The sequence below is a fragment of the Astyanax mexicanus genome, chromosome 2, assembly GCF_023375975.1.
Source record: "Astyanax mexicanus isolate ESR-SI-001 chromosome 2, AstMex3_surface, whole genome shotgun sequence".
Lineage (NCBI taxonomy): Eukaryota > Metazoa > Chordata > Actinopteri > Characiformes > Acestrorhamphidae > Astyanax > Astyanax mexicanus.
This window is the reverse complement of record NC_064409.1, coordinates 35,014,783-35,040,381: the sequence shown is the minus strand read 5'-3', so window position 1 is coordinate 35,040,381 and position 25,599 is coordinate 35,014,783.

Below are 25,599 nucleotides of genomic sequence, written 5' to 3'. Positions count from 1 at the left end.
GAATCACAATCAATTGATCTGGATTGTTAAAACGGAATGAAAACAAGGTAGCAAGCAAAGCTATATTTAAAATGTAAGGAGAAGAACATTTAAATAATTGTGTGAAAATGTAAGGACTAGAAGTAAAAAGTAAAAAAAAAATAAAAAATACTCCAGTAGCTTTTTTTTAAAGTATAGATAAACCAAATTTATACTTAAAAAAGACAATGAAGTATTTGTACATATGTGTCACATGTCAAAAATAAAAAAAGTTGCTCATATTTATCTGAATATTTTATAATTGAATGCACCTGATAATCTTCCTTCTGAATCTCCTATTTTTTGGAATCATTTATTTATTACTTGACATGGTTCTAATGATATGGCTGATTAGTGTATTTTGCTGTGAGAGGAGGCGTATGCCTTCCTCCAAGAATAATTTGCTATTTTTCCCAACTTAATAAGGTATTATTAAAACTGTTTGTGAAAATGTAATGTGTCAGTGTGGATTTTTCAAAGTAAAGAAGAGATGGCATCTCTCTCTTTTACTCTCTCTCTCTCTCTCTCTCTCTCTCTCTTACACACACACACTTTTCCTCTTTAATATCAGTCAGCATAAGAATAGAGTGCTCCTACAAAGCAGCAGGCACCAAAGGCAAGGCAAGGCTACACAACAAAGGCAGAAAAAAGCAGCACAAACAACTTCCCTCTGGCTGCTGGCCTATGAGTGCTGTCTCCTCTGCTCTCTCACACTGCAGCATAATCCCAACAGATGGCCCCTGCACCCTCTTTATCCTGCCAACAGTAATATTCTCATTTATACAGCACGATTCTGCAGCTGTACATCCCCACTGTGAGTGGAAGGACAAGAGAATAGAAAAGAAGAGAGAAGATAGAAGAGAAAAGACAAGAAAATGAAATAAGAAGAGTAAAGTAGAGACGGCAATGGAGACATGAGAAAAATGAAGAAAAGAATAAAAGAGAAGAGAACTGAAAATGAGAAGAGAAGAGAAACAGAGAGGAAAATTGAATAGAACAAAAGCAATGAGCGGAGAATGCAGAAACACATAAATAAAAAGAACCAAATAAGAAGTGAAAATAATAGAAGAGAATGGACTAGATGAGAAGAGTAGAGAATATGAGAGAAGAAAAGATATGATATAATACAAAAAAAAGAAGAAGAGAAGTAAAAGTAGGATTAACAAATTAAAAGACTAAAGAAGGAAGAGGTGTGAAGAAAGGAACATGAAAAGGAAGGAAATAGAAAAAATAGAATAGGAGAATAGATATTAAGAAAAGAAAAATCAAGTTAGAAGCAGAGAGGAGGAATAAAAAGAAGAAAAGCAATGAGAGATCTGAAGAGAAGTGAAGAGAAGAAGGCAGTAGAGAATAAAAGCAAGAAGACAGAAACAGATAAAGATAAAAGACAAAGAAGTGAAAGAAGAAAAAAAGGAGGAAAAAGAACTAAAAAGAAAAAGGAAGAAGAGAATAAAGAGAGAACAAGAAAAGAAAAGATGGGACATAAAGAAAGAAGACAAAAAATTAAAAAGAAGAGAGGAGAAAAACGAAAAGAGAACAGAATAAGAAGAGTAAAGTAGAGATGGCAGTGTTGGACATGAGAACAATGAAGAAGAAAATAAAAGATAGGAAAAAAAACTGAAAATGAGGAGACAAGAGGAGCAGAGATGAAAATAGAATGGAACAAAAGCAATGAGAGAAAACGTGAAGATTACAGGAGAAAAGAAGGGGTGAAGAAACAGATAAATGAAAAGAACAGAATAAGAAGTGAAAATAATAGAAGAGAATGGATGAGAGTAGAGAACATGGGAGAAGACAAGATAGGAGAAAAGAAGAAGAAGAAAAGAAGTAAAAGTAGGATTAAAAAATGAAAAGGAAAACGGTGCCAAGAGAGAATTATTAAAATGAAGGGAAGAGAAGAAAGCAGAATGGGATAAAATATATCAAGGAAAACAGAAATCAAGTTAGAATCGGAGAGGATGGATGAAAAAAAGAAAAGCAATGAGAGATGTGGAGATAAGAGAAGATGGGAGATAAATAAATATAAAGAGGAGGAAAAGGGAAGGGGAAAAAAAACTAAAGAGAATAAAGACAAAAGAGACAAACAAGTAAAAAGAAGAGAGAAGTCGAGAAAAGTGTAGATTATAGTGAAAGGGAAAAACAATAAAATAAAATAAATTCAAGGGTAGAAAAAGAAAAGAGAAAAAGAGAGGAGAAGACGTGTAAAAGGAAAAGATGTGTAGAAAAGGATTGGAGATAGGAGCAAAGAAGACACAGCAGAAATGAGACAATAAGAGAAATCGAGGGAGGAGAAGATAAAAAAGAAGACAATAGAAACAGATAAATGAAGAAAATAGAAAAGTACATGAAGAAAATAAGAGAGAACTTGAACAAATAAAGAAAGGAGAGAAAAGAGAAGTAAATTGAAGTGAGGAGATGAGAAAGAGAAGGCAGATCTAAATAAACAGAATAGAAAATACAGTAAATAAGAAGCGAGGTAAAGAATAAAAAGGGATAAAATGAGAGGAGAGTGAAAGAGAAAATAAATAGAAAAGAAGAAGTGAAGAAAGGAGAAAAGACGATAACTCTTCTGCAGTTGAAAGCTTCTGGAAGTGTCTTCATCCCTGCTGAAATGATTTTGAAGATGTATTATCATGCTTTAATTTATTCCTCCCCATTTGCAATGCACATTTCATGCTAATCACACTTTAATTGATATAGCATTTGATATGCGTATCTCTGGAATGGCTCTGGGTAATTGATTGAGATCTGATGGCTTGTCAGGCGATTCCAGCAGGCTGATATGGCCGGGACACATGCCAGAGATTTCAGGCTCGTCACCTTCACCATCCTCTCTCTTTCTCTCTCTCTCTCTCTCTCAGAGCCGATAGGGCCTTTCCTGCAAAACAACCACCGCTGTTGCCTTCAGCATGAGCAGCGGCTCGATGGTATAATTTCCTCCTCCTGTGAAGAAATGACCCGCCCTGCAGGGTGGCAGATCAAAGGCAGTTTATTCGCGATTACATAATGGTGGTGGTGTGGGGGGGTGCATGGCTGATGGAGAGATAGGCCTGCAGGATAAAGCCGGGGAAAGGTGCCAGCATTTGATCTGTGTCTCTACAGTTAAGGATTATCACCAAAAGTGATATAAAACACAAACACAAAAAGTAAGGAAACTTGTGTTTGGTAGATTATGTATTTGTGGTAACAATGCTTCTATGAGATAAATCTTATACCATTGGAAAGCCTGTTCATTTCTCTTTTAAATGGAAGCACATTTGTAAAGAACATGCAGTACATTTGTGGTGTTTGGTGTTTGACGATCTTCTTGGGGTGTTGTCTTTTTGGGATGCCCACTTTGGTGCCTGTCTCCGACATCCCCCGTTAAATCCCCATGGAACTTGACCATCAATTTGAAGATGGTACCACCGGGTTCACTCCACTTCCTGTCTGTCCTTGTTCCTGTGTTTGCCCCACGTGACCTGTGCTCCTGTGTTTCTGTCTCAGTAGTTTTCCACCTGTGTTAATTTGTAGCTCCGCCCCCTAGCCCCAGGTGTTTCCACTTCCCGTGTGTGTTAAATAGCTCTCCCGTGTCAGTCTTTGCACTAACCCCTGTTTTTTTTTTTTGTCTGCCTGCGTTATTTCCGTGTTCCATAGCCCTAGTTCTTAGTTCCTTGTTTATCTTGTTTATTTCTTGTTTATCCTTAGTCATTTTTTTAGTTCCTTTTTTATTTCCCTGTTCTGTTTTATTTTGTTTATCCTAGTTTAATTTTCCCTGGTTAGTATCTTGTTTATTTATCAGAAGATCGCCGGTTCGAATCCTGTTCATGTAGCTTGCCATCAGCTACTGGAGCCCTGAGAGAGCACAATAGTCTATGCTCTCTCTGGGTGGGTAGAGGGTGCTCTCTTCCCACATCACTCCAAAGGGTGATGTCGATCAGCACAAGGTGTCTAACTTCACATGTGCTAGTCTTCACCATCCTGGTGTGTTGAGCATTCACTAGTGATAGGGGGAGTCCTAATGAGTGGGTTGGGTAATTAGCCTTATAAATTGGGGAGAAAATAGGATAGAAATTATATTAAAAAAAAAATACATTGGTAATATAAGTTGCTATGAGTTACTATGCTATTTAAAGGTATAACATGTATAACAGGTATACAGGTTTATTTACTTAACCTTTTCAAGGTTCCAAGGTTTCCCAGATTCTAATAAATTCTAAAAGAAAAATCAACTAATCAAAATGTACAGTGTGGTGTTAGTAGGATAAATATATATATATATATATATATATATAAAAAAGGGTTTATGTATTAATTTATATTAGCTAGTGTTAGCAGCAGCAGCTAAGCAACTAAAAGTGATCAGATTATATCTCTGCATTATGAAATGCTTATAATTGTGACTATAATATAATATATTATAATCCTGACACATGGGGAGAATGATAAACTCTTAGAATGCATTACTTTTACTGATTTAACTGATGAGTGAATAAGGTTCCTGTTAATGCAGTCAGTGCCATACAAACACATGTAGTGCAACCTAACAATACTAAAATTTCTGCTGATGTACATTGGTTGCACAATGAAACTGAAACACCTGGATTTAGATCACAATAATTTGTTAAGTTTTGGTGGAAACAGGAGAGATGCACGTTGATTTGGGCAGCCGTGGTTTTATGTTTTTTGGATACAATCCGGGTTAGCACCCGAACATTCATTACAGAAAGCTTCCTCTTACAGCGTCCACAGTTAATCCTGTTGGATGTGGTTTGTCCTTCTTGGTGGTATGCTGACATTACCCTGGATACCGTGGCTCTTGATACATCACAAAGACTTGCTATCTTGGTCACAGATGCGGCAGCAAGACGTGCACCAACAATTTGTCCTCTTTTGAACTCTGGTATGTCACCCATAATGTTGTGTGCATTGCAGTATTTTGAGCAAAACTGTGCTCTTACCCTGCTAATTGAACCTTCACACTCTGCTCTTACTGCTGCAGTGTGCTATTAATGAAGATTGGCCACCAGGCTGCTCCGATTTAGCCATGAAACCTCACACACTAAAATAGCAGGTGTTTTAGTTTCATTGTCCAACCCCTGTAGTTTTGCAATAAATATATCTTCTGCTTTTATTAAACATGAGGCATTAATCAAAGTAGGATATCTCTCTTATAAAATGTTGTGATGCTATGGTAAGTGAGTGCATGAACTTCTGAAGAAAAAAATGGTCAAGCTTTCGATACAGTCACATATTCTCTTAATTTCCACCCACTCTGAATCATTCTGAGAGAAATGCTTGAGTTTTAAGTAAGTTCTGAGTTGCCTTTGAGGCAGACACCTACACTCAAATCAGGCTTTTAAATGAGTTTGAAAAGAAAACATTCACCCAGGATCAAGTGAATTTGTTACTCTCTAATACAAAGTATATTTTATTATGTTTTAAATATGAGATATAAATGATTTAAAAGATTTTGCCTTGATTTAAGACTTTTATAGTAGTCCTAATTAAACCACTGAACCCTCCAGTGAGTTACGCAATCACATCTAGATGAATTATTCTGGGCCCGCTTGAGCAAAGTGTACCAATCAGGACCAATCGCACTATACTAAATTGTACTATACTTATTTTTAGAACTGCAGAAGTATCCACTGATTTCTTCCACAGTGCCGGGGATACTGTATACATCGATTGACCCTGATGGGGGGTTTAATCCCTGCCCTTTTGTCCTCAGACTGCAGTGTGTGCTGGGTAATATATAATAATTATTTTTTCTTTGAGATTCGTTTCAAAGCTCATGGGTCTGCTTGTGTTCCACAAGCTCTGTCACCCTTGTACACACATCTCCCCCAGTGTAGTACCAGCAGCCTGTGGAGATTTCATAGAGGTTCATAGAACCTGTGGGAGGAGGAAACCCTAAAGATCCTTCCAATTTAAGGCATTTCACTGAATGGGTGCCATTTGCCTGTTGTGTTTAAATCTTTTTTCAACTCGGAATCTAATAACACATGTATTTAACTATTCAGCATTACCTATTTTTTTTACAAGGTTTCTAAGCCAAAGATGCAGGCAAGTGCAAGGGGGGGATTGGAAGATGCTTGAGCACCTGCCCGTTTGGGTCATAGTGCCCTTACTGCCCCCAAAGTGCCCTTTTATTAAATGTATGAATATTTTTTCAACTAATACATCCAGCGCGTTCCGATTTTGAGCACCTGCCCTTTGGTATGTCTCTGCATGGCCCTGCGAAGATGGTTGCAAAACTTTTAAAATTTACATTTAAAATTAATGTTTAAAAAAAAAATCCTTTGATTTTCTCTCAAGATCGTCTTTTTTTTAAAGCCATGGTAGACTGCATGTTTAAATCATTGATATATATAACAAAAAAATCACTCCTGTTGATGGCACTCATTCCTGTTACTGGAACTCATTCCTGTTACTTTTTTATGACTAACGGGAATGAAAGTAACAGGAATGAGTTTTCAGCATAGAATTAGCAAAAACAAAACTGTAACACTTTACTTGGATGGTCCATTTTATGACCTTGTTGATGCTCAACTGACATTCAACTAACACTGAATTGAATGTCCATTAAATTTAACTTAACCCTATGTTGAAGGTAAATTATTTAAAATAGAACCTAACCCTAACCTTAACCCTAAAATCAAACCCTACACCTAACCCTTACCCTAACCTTAACCTAAGCTTAAAATCTAACCCTAAATCCAATCCTAAAATATTAAGATAAGCGTTTGGGTTAGAGTTGAATGTAGGGTTACATTCAATAGAGAATCATTTACCTTCACCTTTTAGTTCATTTGCATTTAATAGACATGTAGTTGAATGTTAGTTAAATGTCAGTTGAGCATCAAAGAGGCCATCAAATGGACCATCCAAGTAAAGTGTTACCAAAAAAACATATAGCTAAAAATAGCTAAATGGTGGCTATGCTAAAAGCATGAGGACACTGAGCACACTCAAGTGATTTTCCCCAAAAAAATATTTTAAAAATAAACAAATAAAATCTAAGAATTAATTTAGGTCGCAGGTCTGAGTGTTGAGACTGACCTCCTCAGTTAGGGTTACAGTAAGTTTAAATATGCAGGAAAACTAATTACAGAACTTAAATTTGGTCTTCTCATGATCTTCAGAAGAACCAGCTGATGTCACTTCTTGTTGTAGATGTGACTAGTAGAATGTTTCAGATGCGTAATGTGTTCTGGTAACAGGAATGAGTGAAAAACCCAGGGACACAACTAAATTGTGTATTTTAACTTAATTATTATGGATTTATTATGAAAAATCTATATTTTTAAAGCATAGATGGGATTTGGAGTCACACAACAAAAAATACACCTCTGAAGGATTTTAATAATTATATTTCTGTCATGGAGGGTGCAGGGAGGACGAGGAGGTGGACGCAAATGCGAGAAACTAGAACATTTATTAACAAAAACAAACACAAAATAAACAGAAAGACTCAACAAAAGGAAACCAGGACTGAAAAACAACAGGAAACGAGGAACACTGACATACATAAAGACGTACAAGGACAGACACCGGAACAGAAAACACACAGACTATAAATACACATGGGAATAAAACAACAATGTTCATTTTACTCAAAAATATACCTATAAATAGTCAAATCGGAGAAACTGATCAACTGATCAACTGATCAAATAAAAACAAAGTGCTTTGAAAAGAAAAACAATGATTTGAGAATATTAATAAAATAAAATAAGGCAAAAAAGAAAAGTGCGGTAAAAAAAAAGTGCTTTAGTTAAAAGCATTAAAACAAATCTACTTTTAGGGAATTTCTAAGACTTATATGCAGCATAGTAACTAAAGGCTGCTTCTCTATATTTAGACTGGACTCTGGGTTCAACTTACTGACCTGAGTCAATGGATCTAAGAGATCTATTGAGTCTATATTCTACATTACGCAGATCTGCAATGTATTCCAGGCATCAACTGTTAAGTGATTTAAAGACTCTGCAGCACTATACTAGTCTAGTCTATTCTGTAACTAACTGGAAGCCAGTTTAGAGATTTTAGGACTGAAGAAAGATACGCTCTGTTCACTTTGTCCGGGTTAAAACTCTGGCAGCAGCATTCTGAATATGCTGTAGCTGTTTAATAGTCTTTTTGGGAAGTCCAGTTAAAAAGGCACTACAATAGTCCACTTTACTTGAAATGAAATCATAGATGAGCTTCTCTAGATCTTCCTTTGATTATATTTTTAAGATGATAATAGGCTGTTATGCGATAGTTTTGACATGATTAGTTAAGTAGAGATTTGAATCCATTTTAATGCCAAGATTTTGTACTTGGTCTTTGTTTTTTAGACACCGAATACACAGAGGTGTAACGTAAACCCTCTTTGCATCAATCAATCACTATGAACTTTGTCTTGTCCTTATTTAATTGCAGGAATATTTGGCTCATCCAAGACACTGGCATAGTGTAGTCCAGACACTGGCATAATGAGTCTACAGGGCTAAAATCATCTGGATAACTGTGATAGTTAAAGTTATTGGTCTGTAACATCTGGCCTAAGAACAGCATATAAAGATTAAAATGGAGAGGTCTGAGAACTGACCCCTGGGGGATTCCACATATCAATGCTATTCTGTCTGATTGAAAGTTGTCCAAATAAAAGGAAAAAAAAATCCTTTGTGGAACTATAACTGGTTCTTCTATGACAGGGGTCGGCAATTAAGTTTGGCCGCGGGCCAGATATTTTCGAAGCCATTACACAAAAAAAAAAAATCTGTTTTGGAAAATGAAGTGTAATGAGATGGAGTGCTACAGACTGGTAGCTCTCCAGCCCAGAGGGTTGTTGAACCTAATTGCAGTACAGTTGATCTCAAAGCAGGTCAACCCAAGAAGAAAGGAAAAAGCGCCAGGGTCGCTGTCTAATACACTATCGCTGCCCCGGCTAGTGAATTGGGACACGGCTGGGGAAAAAACACCCTTATAAGGAGATAGGGAGCTCAAGAACGGGTGGAAAAACGAGAAAGGGCAGAAACTAAAGCGACAGAGAGACAGGAGATCATTTTATTTATTTCTTTTTTTCATCATCGTTCATTATATTTTAAACAACCTCACGGGCCAAATGTTTTATGCTTCATGACTATTGCCGACCCCTGTTCTATGACATCGCTTGAAAAAGCATTTAAATCAAAATGTATATAGTGGGTAATATTACAGTCTGTGCACTGGAGCTTATGGCTCAAATCTCTACAGTAATGCTTGTACTTTTATCTGCCTTGGGAAAAACTTGCATCACCATCTTGGGTTTCCTCAGAAACACGATCACACGCCCCCTCTATTAGAATGTTTGTGATAGGTTTATTTCAAGTTCATGCTGCCCTGTTTCTCCCTGGAGCCCCTGCCCCCCAGAATATTTGCGCACAGGCCTGCAGTTTAATCTGCTGGTGTACAGTATGAGTTTATAGCTTCTGAATCTGTGAGTATAAAATAGCCATCCTGTAGTCAGACAAGGCTGCTGTTGATAGGCTATTTCCACATGGAAATCAATGGATCATTCTAATCCTATTGAGTTAAATGATGTGTGTAAAAACTGCACACAACCATGTCACTTCCATGTCAGTTCTACTGCACTGTAGAGCATGTTTGACTATGCTCCACCAGCCATTTCTGCAAGCACGCCACAAAAAGAGTCGCCTGAGGTATGCAAAAGCAGAAGCATACCTCAGGCGACTCTGTTTGTGGCATGCTTGCAGAAATGGATCCTTTCGCATCACTCGCCCATACAGCTTCTCCTTGTGCAAAGTGCGCTGTATTGTAGACCGATGCACAGTGACACCATCTGTAGCAAGATGATGCTGCAGCTCTTTGGAGGTGGTCTGTGGATTGTCCTTGACTGTTCTCACCATTCTTCTTCTCTGCCTTTCTGATATTTTTCTTGGCCTGCCACTTCTGGGCTTAACAAGAACTGTCCCTGTGATCTTCCATTTCCTTACTATGTTCCTCACAGTGGAAACTGACAGGTTAAATCTCTGAGACAACTTTTTGTATCCTTCCCCTGAACAACTATGTTGAACAATCTTTGTTTTTAGATCATCTGAGAGTTGTTTTGATGAGCCCATGATGCCACTCTTCAGAGGAGATTCAAATAGGAGAACAACTTGCAATTGGCCACCTTAAATACCTTTTCTCATGATTGGATGCACCTGGCTATGAAGTTCAAAGCTCAATGAGGTTACCAAACCAATTTTGTGCTTCAGTAAGTCAGTAAAAAGTAGTTAGAAGTATTCAAGTCAATAAAATGATAAGGGGGCCCATACTGCACATTTTCTGTTAGTACAATAAACCTCATTTCAATAATAACTGTGTCCATCAGTTATTAGATATATCAAACTATATAACAAATATTTAGAACTAAAAATTAACATGATTAATAGGGGTGCCCAAACTTTTTCAAATGACTGTATGTTTAGTGGTGTAGTATCTTACAGCTTATTTGAAGAGCGTGTGTTCTTGGTCCCCCAGTTACTGATTGTTTCCACCTGGTCTGTCTAGTATAAATACCCCTTTAGTTTGCTCTGTTCCCTGCAGAGTATTGAATCTGATTATTGCCTTTTGTTGCTTACTTGTTTTTGTTTCCGACTCTTGATTTTTGCCATGTCCTCTCTATTGTTTATTCCGTTGCTGACTATTTTAGAATTTTTGACTTCTCTTTTGCCTTAGCCCTCTCTTTGCTGCATGTACTATGTATGACCCTGTTTTTGCCTGAGACTATGCTCTGATAAGTGGTTTATATTTGCTGCCTGCCTGTCCCTAACTACTTTTATAAGCCTAGCCCCTTTGTTATTAAACTGTGTGATTGGTATCTGTGAGTATTTGTGAGTTAAAACTGATATCAAATGTTTGTTGTAATTTCTAAAAATGTGAAAGTCAAGGTTTAATCTGTAAATAACTTTTTTATTTAAACTCTGACCTGGAGTCTATTCAATTGTCACACATACGCACTCAAAATGAGTTGATTTGAACTCACATGGAGTCTATTTTCCAAAATGCAGAATTTGCTGTGTGGTAGAAGGTGAATGAAAGTGAATAATTATACGTGTTGACAGAAGGACAGTGTTCTGTAATTGGTAATTTGGTTAATGGACATGGTGCAATGTCCCCAGCTCCGCTAAACTCACTAAAAACTGTTTAAATTGCAAATGCCTCGACCCAGCGTCCGTCAGATCTGACCGGGCTGCTATTGATGCTTATGCTGGGCACACGCGGACACACACGTAGAAGTTAAATTAATCTATAACTGTCAAGGGTCATTCCTCTTGCCAAAGAGCCTCTCAAATCGGATCATGGCGTCCGGCGACGAAAGCCCTTGAAGGAATTTCAAATTGCCTCAACCTTCCTCTGGCTGTTTCTCTGTCCTCTCAGCCCCAGTAGAGTGCACTGCCAGACTCCATTTGTCTTCTCTGAGTAATGTGACACTAGCATGAGAGCCTGCGTTTCTCCCGTTGTCTCCTCACTAGGGGGCTAAAGTGCTTTTCTTTTCTCAGGCCTTTTGCTTGCAATACCTCGCAGCTTCGCTGAAATGGGTTGAAAGCAGTGAGTCCCCAGCCCTCAGGTCTGCTATCCTCTTTCTGCTGGAGGAATGAAGGGAAAAGTCACACAGAGTGGCCCTGACACTAGCTAAAAGCACCACGGTTATGTAACAGGCCTGGTCAGCCCTTTTTGTTATTTACTAGAGATGAATACACACACACACACACACACACACACACACAAACCTACATAAGCTCACACCAGTGCGCATACACACACAGATATTATTGAATAAATAGATGTAAGTAGGACACCAAGGTCTAGGTTTGTAAGACTGTGGCAATCAATCACTTGAGCTCAATTATTTATTTGATTAAAGAAAAAAAAAACTGTGGCTACAATTTTATCTTTCCAATGAATCAGCAATACCCAGAAAAAAGAAATATACTAATCCAGATGTCCTCTTAGTCCTAGACACAGTTACATCTTCATATCTTATATTATACTTCTCCTGTCGTGTCTGTAAAATAATTCTAGGATTTTTTTTTTTTTTTACTTTATTTTCACTGGCCCTTTGTAGACATTTAATATACATGTAAACTATTAACAGATCTATGAGTAACACAATAACAATCTCAGTTTTAAGAATCTGAATACATTAAGATAAATATCTTAAAGATGTCCTGCTGATGCATTGCATACATATACAGTGGTATGAAAACGTTTGGGCACCCCTGATCACTTTCACATGATTTCCCCCTTATAAATCATTGGTTGCTCGAATCAGCAATTTCAGTTAAATATATCATATAGCAGACGCACACAATGATATTTGAGAAGTGAAATTAAGTTTATAGGAGTTACAGAAAGTGTGCAATAATTTTTAAACGAAATCAGTGTTATTTTTACACAGTGTACACCGTCCTCCAAATAACTCAATTTTAGTTTCATCAGTCCACAGCACCTTATTCCAAAATGAAGCTGAAGTGTCCAAATGCGCTTTAGCTTTAACATACCTGAAGCGACTCTGTTTGTGGCGTGTGCTCAGAAAAGGCTTCTTCTGCATTACTCTCACATACAGCCTCTACTTGTGTAAAGTGCTCTGAATAGTTGAACGATGCACAGTGACTCCATCTGCAGCAAGATGATGTTGTAGGTGTTTGGAGCTGCTCTGTGGGTTGAGTATGTTCTCTGTTCTCACCATCCTTCTCCTCTGATTATCTGAGATTTTTCTTGTTCTGCTGCTTCGGGTCTTAACTAGAACTGTGTCTGTGATCTTCCATGTCCTCACTATGTTCCTCACAGTGGAAACTAGGAGCTGAAATCTCTGAGATTTGAGCTTTTTTTTTTATATATCCTTCCTCTAAACCATGATGTTGAACAATCTTTGTTTTTCATTTGAGAGATGTGTTTTGAGTCTCCCATGTTGCCACTCTTCAGAGAAGATGCAAAGAGGAGCAAAACTTGCAATTGGCTTCTTAGCACTTTCTCATAATTAGATTCACCTGTGTATGTAGGTCAAGTGTCAATGAGCTAAACAAACAAACTTTGTCTTCCAATAATTAGTGCTAAAGGTATTCAAATCAATAAAATGACAAGGGTTTAATCACCTGCCTAATTTAGTTTTAAAGAATAATTGCACACTTTCTGTAAATCCTATGAACTTACTTTTGCTTCTGAAATATCACTGTTTGTCTGCTATATGATATATTTAACTGAAATTACTGATCCAAACAACCAATGATTTATAAAGTAAAAAAAAAAAAAAATTGTGAGGGGAGCCCAAACCTTTAATACCACTGTATAGTAATGTACTGTTGATGATTCAAATCCTGTCCTCAACCTAAAACCTAATAATATACCTAACCTATTAATAACCCAGCATGCTTACCACTGAGCCACCACTGCCCCATCATAGTAACTGAATAATACACTGTCTGGCCAAAAAAGGTCACCAACTGGTTTAAACTAAGCAAATAGTTACAAGCCTCCCATTAGATAATTACTGCATGGGTCATTATATTTCAGCTGGCAACAAGTGATTTAACCCTAACTGATGCAGTGAGTAGCTTCTCATTTGTTAAACAACAAATGGAAAATGCATCCTGTGGTCGTGAAAAAGATGTCAAATTATTAGAATGCATTAAGCAGAGATAACATATAAGGAGATTGGGTTAAGTGAACTGGTAAAAATGATTGTGATGGGCAATAAAGAAAATGTTTGGTAAAATCAAATGGAAGAAAAAAAACACTTTGTTTAATAGTTTAAAAAGTGAAAGTAAGAGCATTTCCACATGCACTATGTGAAAGGAACTGAAGGGATAGAGACTAAACAGCTGTGTAGCCTTAAAAAAAAAAAAAAAAAAAAAAAAAAACACTTATCAGTGAGGCTAACCAGCAAAATCGGCCAATGCGTCCAGATTTACCCTGTTCCAGAGTGATGGGGCATTAGGGTAAGAAGAGAGGCAAGTGAAGTGCCCCTGTGGGGGCAGTGCTAAGATGTGGGGTTGCTGCAGTTGGTCAGGTCTAGGTTCAGCAATGTTATGTTGCCAAATAATGAGATCAGCTGACTAATTGAAAATGTACTGAATATAGACCAGGTTATTCAATCAATGGATTTTTTCTTCCCTGATGGCAGGAGCATATTCCAAGATGACAATGCCAGGATTCATGCGGCTGGAATTGTGAAAGAGTGATTCAGGGAGCAAGGGAGTCCAAACTAGAATCTTTGGGATGCGCTGGAGAAGACTTTGTGCAGTGCTCCAAATCTCCCATCATCAATACAAGATCTTTGGTAAAAAATTATGCAACTCAGAAGTAAATGTTGTGACATTCCAGAAGCTTGTTGAAACAATGGTACAGCAAATGCATAAGGCCACAATCAAAGCTAAAGCTTTTGGCCAGGCATTGAATATTCAACAGTAGAGTATAATTATTATGTAAGATAGCATCAAAGCTCAATAAAATAAAATTAAAAAACAATCATAATAAGTGTCCTTGCATTGTTTCAACAACACAATGTTATATGTAACAATAATTTTGATTGGTCTGTGGTTACTAACGTGGGCAGGGCAGAGCGTCATGGGAAGTAGGTCAGAAATTGTATGGTAGGTGAGCATGATACAGCACATTTTACTCATGGCCGATATGAGGATGATAAAGCAATTTTAGTTGAGCTTACCATCAAAGCAAAATGTTTCCAAACAATGTTTTGACCTGCTTTTTCAAATCAAAAGTTAGAATTAAAAAAATAAACTTGTCACTTTATGTATTGGCCCATTATAGCTGAACAACTCCAAAACAATAATATTAGAGACCCATGCCAGTTTATTAAAATATCATTAGATCTCTTACATCGCTTATTTAATTTACCAAAATTACTCCACCCCAGAGACTGTAAAAAAAGAAAAATATATAAGGCTATAAAAAAAAAAAAAAAACCTAACTATACAAGGTAAGGATCTATCTGTAAACGGAGCAGTGCAGTAGATGTTGCTAATGGTCATAAATAATTAAATAATTAACAGAGTAAAGTGCAATGACATCGATTACGAAAGTGACTGATGTGACATAGAAATATAATATAATATAAGTATGCATACGTTACAAGACAGTTCTAAAAAGAGAATGTGAAAATGTGAATACCCAATCATGAGTAAGGTATACTTAAATGTAAGCGAGGTTGGGGAAGTGTTAATATAAATAATTAAGTTGTTGAATAATGTCCAAGTGGTGTGCCTGGATTAAACTCAGTCGTCAGCAGGATCCCGTCCCCGATGGGAGGAGTTAAAGAGTCTGATGGCTCTCGGAATGAAGGATTTTCTGAGTCTGTCTGTTGTGCAGCTCTGTGACAGCAGTCTGCCACTGAACACACTCCTCTGCTTCATGATGGTGGTGTAAAGTGGGTGACTATCATTGTTCATGATAGAAAGCAGTTTATCCAAAGTCCTTCTCTCAGCTATTGTAAGCAGAGAGTCCAGCTCCACTCCAACCACTGCCCCGGCCCTCCTGACCAGCTTGTCCAGCCGTGATGCATCTCTCCTCTTCATGTTGCCTCCCCAGCACACCACAGCGTAGAAGAGAATGCTGGCCACGATTGATTGGTAGAACATCTGCAGAAGCTTCTTACAGATGTTAAAGGACCGCAGTCTCCTCAAGAAATAGAGCCGGCTCTGTCCCTTCCTGTACAGGGTGTCTGTGTTTGTTGACCAATCCAGTTTGTTGTCCAGCTGCAGACCAAGGTACTTGTAGGTCTTTACTGTCTCCATATCAACCCCCTCGATGGAGACTGGCTGCAAGGGTGGTCCAGACCTACGGAAGTCCACCACCATCTCCTTGGTCTTGGATATGTTCAACTGCAGTTTGTTCAGTCGGCACCAAGCAACAAAGTCATCCACCTGTCTCTTTTACTCCTCCTCCTGACCACCCTTCACACACCCAACGATGGCAGTGTCATCCGAGAATTTCTGCAGGTGGCACATCTCAGAGTTGTACTGGAAGTCTGATGTGTAGAGAGTGAAGAGGAAAGGGGAGAGCACAGTCCCCAGTGGTGCTCCAGTGCTACTGACCACAGTCTCCGATGTGCCGTCAGTGAGCCTCACGTACTGTGGTCTGCAGGTGAGGTAGTCTGTGATCCAGGACACCAGGTGAGGATCCACATTCATCTTCACCAGCTTGTCTCTGAGAAGTGGAGGCTGGATGGTGTTAAAAGCACTGGAGAAATCAAAAAACATGATTCTCACAGCACTACTCCCCTTGTCAAGATGAGAGTAGGTTCGGTGGAGGAGGTAGATGACTGCATCCTCAACACCAATCTTCTCCCGATATGCAAACTGGAGAGGGTCCAGTGCATGCTGTACCTGGGGTCTGAGGAGTGGGAGAAGCAGTTGTTCCATGGTCTTCATAATGTGCGAGGTCAAAGCTACCGGCCTGAAGTCATTGAGCTCACTGGGGCGAGGTTTCTTGGGAACAGGGACCAGGCATGACGTTTTCCACAGCGTAGGAACCCTCCCCAACTGCAGGCTCATGTTGAAGATATTCGACAAGGGTAACCCAAGTTCAAAGGCGCAAGCCTTAAGAAGTCTCGGGCTCACCTCGTCAGGTCCAGCTGATTTCCCTGAGCGGAGTCTCCTCAGCACCCCTGTGACCTGGTCTGCAGAGAGGTGGAGGGGGGGAGGTGAGGGGGGGCGGACTGGATGTGCTGACAGTCTGTGAGAGGGAGACCTGAGCAGCACTCAGAAGAGGTAGGGAGGTGTCCAGTGGGACAGAGGCTGAGGTTGCTGAGATGGCAGGACAGACAGAAGCAGGTGAGGATGAAACAGGGCAATCAAACCGGTTAAAGAAGAGATTGAGTTTGTTCGCTCTCTCTACACCACCAGCTGTTGCACTATCACTCTTTGGCTTGCACCCTGTGATTGTCCTCATACCGTCCCAAACTTCCTTCATGTTGTTAACTTGTAACTTCTGCTCAACCTTCTTCCTGTAGGTCTCCTTAGCCTCCTTTAAGCAGGACTTGAGTTCACGCTGAATATTCTTCAACTCCTCCTGGTTCTTGTCTTTAAAGGCCCTCTTCTTTTTGTTTAAGAGGTCCTTTACGTCGCTTGTAATCCAGGGCTTGTTGTTGGCAAAGCAGCGAACAGTTCTTACAGGAACCACAATGTCCATGCAAAAGTTCAGATAGTCAGTTGTGCAGTCTGCTACCCCCTCAATGTCCTCACCGTGAGAGTCCTGAAGCACACTCCAGTCTGTGGATGCAAAGCAGTCCTTCAGGGTCTCCTCTGCCTCCTGAGACCACTTCCTGAAGGAGCGTGTTGTGGTTGGTTGCCTCATCACACAGGGTTTGTAATGAGGCTTCAGGAAAACCAGGTTGTGATCAGATTTTCCAAGTGGGGGCAGTGGGATGGCGGTGTACGCATCACTGATGTTAGCATACAGGAGGTCAATTGTCCTGTTTTTTTCTGGTGGGACAGTCCACATACTGGGTAAAAGAAGTCAGTGTGGAGTCCAGCGTGATGTGGTTGAAGTCACCAGAGAGAGCGACAAAAGCATCCGGGTGTTGTGTCTGGAGCCTAGCGATGGTCGCGTGTATGACGTCACACGCAGCCTCCGTGTCCGCTCGGGGGGCACGTACACACAAACAACAATGGCGTGTGAGAACTCCCGCGGGACGTAATATGGTCTTAAACTCACCGCGAGCAGTTCAACATCCCGGCAGCAGATAGTCTCTTTAACAGTCACATGGCCAGGATTACACCATCTGTTGTTAATGAGGATAGCGAGCCCACCGCCCTTAGATTTGCCGCTCCGCGCGCTGTCTCTGTCCGCTCTCACAGTGACAAATCCGGGGATGTTTACATTAGCGTCGGGGATGCTAGCGGTTAGCCAAGTCTCAGTCAAGCAGAACAGACTGCACTCCCGGTAGGTCCTCTGGTTTCTCACTAACGCTGCAAGCTCGTCTGTCTTGTTGGCCAGCGAGTTCACGTTCCCCATCACCACTGCTGGAATACAGGGCTTGTATCTCCAGCCGTTTTCCCGTTGTTTAGCCTTTAGCTTAGCTCCGGCTTTACAGCCCCTGGAGCGTCGCTTAAGCTCCATCGGAATGGGGTGCCTCGCGCCAACGCGGCTCTTTGTTCTCAGTGCGAGAAGTTCTTCCCTCGAGTAAACAAAGTTTCTGCAGCCCATGTGCAGAGTTTGGCGATCCGTATCCATGGGATACATATTAACCCACACTACAGCTTAGTAAGAGACGAAAAAAGAAAGTAAACAGTGAAAAAAGTTCACTTAAGGTGAAACGCTACACGGAGCTGCTGGAAGGCTGCCGCTCTCGTCAGCGCCGGAAACTTCTGTGAAAAGAGAGTGAAAAGAGAGTCCTCTGGACAGTAGAGTCCAGAGGAGGGAGAAAGACTGTGGAGAGCAACCTACTCATTTACATAACTCCGCCCCTGAGGACTGCCTCGCGGTCACAGACTGCAGAGCGGAGCGGAGCTGACGGTCTGTTATTGGTCCCGCCCATAACCAGCCCTTTTAAAATAACCACACCTTTTACCTTTTTTGAATAGAGCTTAATAACATTTTAAAAAACAAATTCTGTGGGGATATAAAAATTTGACAGTAAAAAAAACGTGATTGAAAGTTGTCTGTTTTGCCATTTAAAACCTATGGGAATGGGTGGGGTTACTCAGCTTTTTGAAACCGAACAGCAGGGGGCGCCCGACCTGTGGTGGCTTCACTTTTGAGAGACGATGCTCTGTCCAGCTATACACAGTCTATGCTCCACCCTAAATAAATAGATCTCATGCTTTTCTTATTGCATCATTATTGAGTTTTACTTTATTTCTCTTCATATATCAAACTAAAAGACCTTTTCTCTTGGGTAATAAGCCAGAAGATTGCATAGCTGTCTCACAGTAGTTTGTTTTTCTTTTTAAAGGAAGACTTTAAATGACATAGAAATGACAAAGAAGCATAAACAACTACTGTAAATATCAGATGACTCACTGAGTCCACTTTTACCTTTAATACAGCTCCGCTTTCAGTGATTGTTACACACCTTCAAAACTTAGTCTTAGAAAGTTGGAGTCTTTTTCCTTTTCTCTTCACCAAATAATATGATACGTTAAAAAAAAGGTATGGACTCTGTACTGGAGAGTTCAATCCATTGTTCTGAGAACAGCAGCAGCAGCTTCAGCAGTTTGATTGGATCAAATGTTCTTCTTTCTCAGTAAGAGCTTTTTGATCAGCTTCACATCCATTTAGACCCTCAGTGTTGAGTCGACTTTTCAAATTGGAAAAAAATATATGTGGATTTATTCAATTCTGAAGTATATATATATATATATATATATATATATATATATATATATATATACACACACACTACAGCTTTCTAAAATGCTCATTTATAATACAGATTATTCACAAAGACTGTGCATTTATATTTATTTGTATTATGTCTTTTTTTTATCTTTATACAGACACTATTCTGAGTTTGTATCAGTTAAAGGTGATCAATATCAAGGTTGGTTCTTCTAATTACTCTGTGCTGCAACAAAGTGCTCCCTAGCTTTAAATACACAATGTTAAATTTGAAGAAAAGTTTGCAGTTGCAGTGGCACACTTACAGAACAAGTCCCAAAGGTGGAGCAAAGCTTCCAGTAAAGTGAGTTTTGGCAAAATTATGTTGAGGTGGTTGGGCTGGGGAAGGTTGGGGGGGGGGGGGGGGGGTGTTGTTGGCAGATGCAGAATGTAACTAATAAAGTTACTCGTGATGTAACTTAGTTACATTTAAAATCAAGTCATCAACAAAATAACTAAGTTACCTTTTTCAGGGGTAATCAGTAATCAGATTACTTTCTCAAAGTAACTATGCCCTCACTGGGGGTGGCAAGTACTGTCCTCTATGCTGTTGCATGCTGGGTATGCAGGCTGAGGGTGGCAGATGCCAACAGACTCAAATAACTGATCCACAATGTCTGTGATGTTGTGGAGGCGGAGCTGGACTCGCTGAGGACAGTGTTGGAAAGGAGGATGATATCTAAGCTGCAGGCCATTATGGACAAGAGCTCCCACCCACTCTATGACACAGTGGTGAGACACGAAAGCACCTTTAATCTAAGACTCATAATAATAATAATAATAATAATAATAATAAGAAGAAGAAGAAGAAGAAGAATAGGAAGAAGAAGAATAAAAAGAAGAAGAAGAATAGGAAGAAGAAGAATAAAAAGAAGAAGAATAGGAAGAAGAAGAATAAAAAGAAGAAGAATAGGAAGAAGAAGAATAAAAAGAAGAAGAAGAAGAATAGGAAGAAGAAGAAGAAGAAGAATAGGAAGAAGAAGAATAAAAAGAAGAAGAATAGGAAGAAGAAGAATAAAAAGAAGAAGAATAGGAAGAAGAAGAATAAAAAGAAGAAGAAGAATAGGAAGAAGAAGAAGAAGAATAGGAAGAAGAAGAATAGGAAGAAGAAGATAAAGAAGAAGAAGAAGAAGAATAGGAAGAAGAAGAAGAATAGGAAGAAAAAGAAGAATAGGAAGAAGAAGAAGAAAAAGAAGAAGAATAGGAAGAAGAAAAAGAAGAATAGGAAGAAGAAGAAGAAGAAGAAAAAGAAGAATAGGAAGAAGAAGAAGAATAGGAAGAAGAAAAAGAAGAAAAAAATAATTCAATCAATATTTTTAAGGGGATTTTTATATTTATTATCACAGTCAAAGTCATTTATTTTGTTGTATTTGTAAAAATAAAAAAAACAAAAAAACTTAAATTAAATTACTAGTATTTATTGTTTTTGCATAAAATGTTGCAACTGTAATAAATTCACTTTCCTTCTGAGATTAATAACTATATAAATATTTATCATCATGAACTGTATAACCATGCACACAGACAAACAACTGGCAGAAATCACATCCACATTCAATACAGGAGGTCCCAACATCTCACAGGTCAGCGCAGGTTGCTTCCATTGGACATGGCAAAAGTCACAATACACTATATTAGTGCATGATATTAAAAAAATATGAATGTCATTGAAAAGTTACTTTATTTCAGTAATTCAGTTAAAAAATGAGGTTCATATATTATATAGATGTATTACACACACAGTGATCTATTTCAAGCAGATGACATGTCTCTCCAAACCATCATTCACCACCAGAGTCTGGAGGAAGAGTGGAGAGACACACAGTCCAAACTGCTTGATTGAGGTCTAGTGTGAAGTTTCTACAATCAGTGATGGTTTGGAGAGACATGTGATCTGCTGGTGTTGATCCACTGTGTTCTATTAAGTCTAAAGTCAGTGCAGTTTTGTTTTCCAACAAAATCTTACAGCACTTCATGCTTCCCTCTGCTGACAACTTTTGTTGTGCTTGTTACGGCAGCCTATGTACCAAATGGGCACAGTGCCTAAAGTTCCAACTGGTCTTATATAATGTTAAAAAAAAAAAAACACAGATTTTTGGGGGTTTCATTGGCTGAAGCCATAATCATCAACAATAAAATAAATAAAATAAAAATCTCAAACAAGTATCAGTAGAAGATTTGGCAAGTTTCAACATACTCATTCCAAAAACACATGTTCCTTACAAATATGGCATAATTTAAAAGAAAAATTAACAGGCTTTCCAACCATATACAATTTATTGCCAATAATTTTTGTTTGTCTTGTGTTTATACATCTTAACTCACACATAAATACACACTCCCAAGAACTCTAAAGAAATGATACTGTACACAATGAACTAAGAGAACAAACTGAGATTGAATTTATATTCCACATTCCCGCCTGTGCTTTGCTGCTCACGAAAGGTCTTAGGTTAATAACACTTAGGTTAATAGCAATGTCGGCACAGCAGCACGGCTGATCCTCAGTAATAATATTATACCAGTGAGAATCTTCAATAATAACATTACAAGCATGAGGATCATCACCTGCTCCTCTGAAGGAGTTTGCCTTTAATTAGGCTGCATATTTGATTGCTGGTTCCTTACAGCTCTCAGGGTAGATGCTGCTTGTAGTGTTCATTATTGTAATAGCTGTTGAGAGATTTATGAAGGGCTGCAGTGTGTGTATGTGTGTGTGTTTCTAAAACTGAACTCAATGGCTGTTCTATTGTTCTATTTAATTCAATGCACAAAATGATTTATCCACTTCCAATGTCTCCAATTTATAGTTTATAGTGAATATGCTTTATTACTTTACTATTAAAACACTGTATTTTTCGCACTATAAGGTGCACCATATTATAAGGTGCACTATCAACAAAACGGCTATTTTCTGGTCTATTAATACACACAAGATCTGACACACCAGATTATAAGGTGCATTTTAAGCGGCACTTGTTAGGAACAGGGGTGTCGCCGTGTTTCCCTTCTAATTTAGCAGTTTAGAAGAAAACTCTCCTAAAAAACTGTTCATTTTGGGTGAGTAAAGCGCCTCCATTTATTTACAGTAAGCTTAGATTTCCAGATTTCCACTAAGGCTGGAGCATTAGCATTAGCGGCTAACCGCTAATGCCACCTAACTGCCATCCAACAGCGCTACACAAAGGAACCATGAGTGTATCTTGTGCCCACCACCTAGTATCTGGTGCCCACCACTTAGTGTCTAGTATGCACTACTTAGTATCTTGTGCCACCACTTAGTATCTGGTGTGCACTTAGTGTGCTACTTAGTATTTTGTGCCCACCACTTAGTATCTGGTGCCCACCACTTAGTGTCTAGTACGCACTACTTAGTATCTGGTGTGCACTACTTAGTATCTGGTGCCAACCAGTTAACAAAAAGTGATTAATATGCTATAGTTAACGTTAGTATGTGTTGCTACCACTTAGTATCCGGTGCGCACTACTTAGTATCTGGTGCCCACCACTTAGTGTCTAGTACACACTACTTAGTATCTTGTGCCCACCACTTAGTATCTGGTGCGCACTACTTTAGTATCTGGTGTGCACTACTTAGTATCTGGTGCCAACCAGTTAACAAAAAGTGATTAACATGCTATAGTTAACGTTAGTATGTGTTGCTACCACTTAGTATCTAGTGCACACTACGCAGTATCTGGTGCCCACCACTTAGTATCTGGTGCGCACGACTTAGTATCTGGTGCCCACCACTTAAAAAAGAGTAATTAACATGCTATTAGTTAACAGTAGTATCTGGTGCCCCCCACTTATCATCTGGTGCCCACCAGATTTAAAAAAAGCAATTAACCTGCTATAGGTAACGTTAGTTTGTGTTGCCCACCACTTTTATCTGGTGCCCACCAGTTAGCAAAAAAGTGATTAACATGCTATAGTTAACGTTAGTATGTGTTGCTCACCACTTTTGTCTGGTGCCTACCACTTAGTATCTGGTGCTCACCACTTGAGCTAAGATAAGCGGATTAAATCTATACACAAATGTGACAAAATGTGGCAGCATGTCTTCCTCCATTAAAACAGTAGTTGTGGAGTTTTTGGATTCAGCTAGATTCTGTCTGTGGTAGGAAGCCAGATCTTTACTCTCTGATAAACACAGCTGGGAAGTGGAGATAAGAGAGTTAAGAGAGGGAAACAGGGTGGTTGAGGGTTGGGATGATGTGAAATGGAGATGTGTTACAGATGGTATTTATAGGATGTTAGGTTAAGAGAAGGTGCTTTGGGGCATAATGTTGATTAAATGCTGGGAAAAAAATGATCATGGCAGAAGTCTGAGGCAAAGGTTAATTTCAGTGGTCTCTCTGTGCAATACCTGTCGAAAGTTTGGACACACCTTAAAAACAGGAGTTAAACATTTCCTGCATTGTAGATTAATACTAAAGTCTTTTATCTGACTTTTATTTGGGTGCTGTTAACTTTTGAGGTACTCTCCTGTACAACTCTTGGTCTTCCTTTCTTGGGGTGTTCTAATTAAGTGCCAGTTTCATCATAGATTTTTTTGATGGCATTTGTGACTGCACTTGAGGATACTTTCATTACATTACATTACATTACATTACATTTGGCAGACGCTTTTGTCCAAAGCGACTTACAATAGTCAAGTACAATGTAAAATAGGTTTAAAGGTAAAACATCTTTGGATAGGGATAAAAGGAGGACAAAGGGGAATAATAGGATAGAGGAGTGAAGGAGGGGAAGAAGGAAATGAGGTTAGAAGTAGTTAGTGTGTTAGAGGTGTTAAGAGAGTAAGTGCTCTTTGAAGAGCTCTGTCTTCAGGAGTTTCTTAAAGATAGTGAGAGATTCTCCTGATCTGGTAGTGGAAGGTAGTTTGTTCCACCATTGGGGAACTCTGTATGAGAACAGTCTGGATTGCTTTGTGTGAGTGTTTGGCAAAGCGAGGCGACGTTCACTGGAGGAGCGCAGCGGCCGGGAGGTAGCGTAAGCCTTCAGGAGCGAGTGCAGGTAGGAAGGAGCCTGTTCTGACATCACCTTGTAGGCGATTGTAAGAGTTTTGAATTTGATGCGAGCATCAACTGGTAGCCAATGGAGCTCAATGAGCAGCGGGGTGACATGTGCCCGTTTTGGCTGGTTGAAGACCAGACGTGCTGCTGCGTTCTGGATCATCTGGAGTGGTTTTACTACACAGGCCGGGAGGCCAGTTAGCAGGGCATTGCAGTAGTCGAGGCGTGAGATGACGACCGCTTGCACCAGGAGTTGGGTGGCCTGTTGCGTCAGGAACGGTCTAATTTTTCGGATGTTATAGAGCGCAAAGCGGCAGGACCGAGCAACTGAGGCCACATGGTGCGTGAAGGAGAGTTGGTCATCAACCATAACACCCAGGTTCCTAGCAACCTTTGTCGGTGAGAGAGAGAGAGAGTCGATACTTATAGAGAAGTTGTGTTGAAAAGATGGTTTTGCTGGTATAACCAGAAGTTCAGTCTTTGAGAGATTTAATTGAAGGTGATGCTCCCTCATCCATGAGGATATGTCAGAGAGACACTGCGAAATCCGTGCAGAGATTGAGTGATCTTCAGGTGAGAACGACAGGTATAGCTGGGTGTCATCAGCAAAGCAATGGTAGGAAAATCCATGTGAGCGGATAACCTGACCAAGAGAGGTGGTGTATATGGAGAAGAGAAGGGGTCCCAGTACCGAACCTTGGGGAACCCCAGTGGATAAGGAGCGGGCTGAGGACAGCTGTCCTTGCCACGACACCTTGAACGAGCGCCCAGTGAGGTATGATCTGAACCATGACAGCACATTATCTGCGATCCCCATGTTTGAGAGTATAGTTAGGAGGAAGTCATGGTTGACTGTGTCAAATGCGGCCGAGAGGTCCAGCAGAATGAGCACTGAGGACTGTCCTGCAGCTCTAGCAGTTTTCAACGCTTCAGTCACAGACAACAGAGCCGTCTCGGTAGAATGTCCTTTTTTGAACCCAGATTGGTTCTGGTCCAGAAGGTCATTCTGGGAGAGGAAGCCAGAGACCTGATTTAGAACTGCTCTTTCTAGTGTTTTAGAGAGAAAGAGTAGCAGTGAGACCGGTCTGTAGTTGTCAACCTTGGCAGGGTTGAGAGAAGGCTTTTTAAACAGTGGTGTCACATGTGCTTGTTTGAAAGCAGTGGGGAATACACCAGAAGTTAAAGAGGCATTGATCGTGTGAGTGAT